A 1,685-nucleotide genomic window follows, 5' to 3' on the forward strand; every position below is an offset into this window, starting at 1 on the left:
GCAGAGAAATGTTTTTTTGATATGTGTTGGTTCTTTTTTCTCGTCTTGTGTATACAATTATTTGTGTACTTTTCTTTTTCCTTTTTTTTGTTTTGTTTTACTTTTTGTTTTCTGTTGACTTTTCTGTAAAAAAAAACAAAATATTGAGGCTCAGGAGGGGGCATTTGTTGGCACAAGAACAGGTCCAGGTCCCCATTTCTCCATTGACTCCAATCCATTTGTCCGAAATTTCAGCAACTTCACCCCATTTTTTGCAAAGGATTCTGGGAAATATTCTCAATCTCTCTTGCTCTCTCTTCTGCAGCCCGCGTTGGTCATGGAATGAGCCTCCCTCCTGCTGCCCCAGTATTACACATGGTACCTGCCTGCACTGACTGGGTCCCTGGTCTGTAACAGTGGCAGGGGAGACATATGCAGGCAGGACAGGTAGGTACAAGCTTTGACTCACCTGCAAGTAGGTAGAAAGGACAGGTACATGCAAGCTGGGAATTACCTGCAGGTAGGTAGTCAGGACAGGTAGGTGCAGGCTGGGAGTTACCTGCAGGTAGGCATTTAGGACGGGAAGGTGCAGGCTAGGACTTACCCTCAGGTAGGTAGTCATGACAGGTTGGTAAATGATAAATGCAGACTGGGACTCACCTGCAGGAAGTCAGTCAGGACAGGTAAGTGCAGGCTGGACTCACCCTCAGGTAGGTAGACAGGACAGGTTGTTGCAGGATGGGACTAACCTGCAGGTAGGTAGGCGGGGCAGGTCAATGCAGGCTGGGATCACCTGTAGGTAGGTAGTCAGGACAGGCCAATGCAGGCTGGGATGACCTGCAGGTAGGTAGTCACAATTGGTTGGTGCAGACTGGGACTCTTAGGTAGATAGTTGGGACAGGTAATTGCAGGCTGGGACTCAACCTCAATTAAGTGACCACAATAGGTAGGTGAAGGCTGGGACTCTCCTGTAGGTAGGTGGTCAGGCCGGGAAGGTGCAAACTGAAACTCATCCTCAGGTAGGTAGTTAAAACCGGTAGGTACAGGCTGGGACTCACCTGCAGGTCAGCAGTCAGGACAGCTGGGTGCAAGCAGGGACTCACCCTCAGGTAGGTAGTCAAGACAGGTAGGAGCAAGCTAGGACTCACCCTCAGGTAGGTAGTCAGGTGCTGGAGCCGCTCTTCCCCCTTTAGCTGCTCCTGCTCACAACCGCTCTGATCATCTCCCAGTCCGCTGTCACCAGCCCGTTCGCATTCCCTCTCAGCCACCGTGGACTGACACTCCTCCCAGCCAATCAGAGGATAGCCTTGGCAGAGTGGGGTGGGCTCTGTCTGACAGTCGACCAGTGGCAGCCAAAGCTGGGCGGGGCAGAAGGAACCGGAGAAGCGCATCTATGGGCGGTTTCCATGGACGCACTGTCCCTAGCAACCGGAGTTAGAGAACACATGGAGGGCTTAGACAAGCGGGGGTGAGGGGCCCGGGGCCCCGGGGCTGTACAGTATAAATAATGGTCATCTATCTCAGCTGCCATGGCTTCCCTGTATTATACATTCTGTCAATGAGTCTCACAACGTGATTCTTCATTATATATAATCAGGACTGAGAATGAATTGGCTGGCAATTCACTTTAATGGCCCAGAAATCAGACCTGGAGGGTTGAGGTGCCATCCAGAATGAATGCCACAGCACCATTGCAAGTAGCAAGC

At 51.1% G+C, this 1,685-nt stretch overlaps 1 protein-coding gene across 1 annotated transcript in view; it reads right to left on the bottom strand.

Annotated features, from left to right (window-relative positions):
- TEKT3 (tektin 3) overlaps nt 1–1,216 on the bottom strand; it is a 19,457-nt gene extending 18,241 nt beyond the window's left edge. Inside the window, exon 1 of the mRNA XM_018553634.1 lies at nt 1,128–1,216. The gene's annotated coding sequence lies outside the window, so the exon portion shown is untranslated. The remainder of the gene's footprint in view (nt 1–1,127) is intronic.
- Between the last annotated feature and the right edge of the window lie 469 nt (nt 1,217–1,685).

This window comes from Nanorana parkeri, unplaced genomic scaffold (genome assembly GCF_000935625.1).
Source record: "Nanorana parkeri isolate BGI_ZX_2015 unplaced genomic scaffold, ASM93562v1 scaffold126, whole genome shotgun sequence".
Taxonomy (NCBI): Eukaryota; Metazoa; Chordata; class Amphibia; order Anura; family Dicroglossidae; genus Nanorana; species Nanorana parkeri.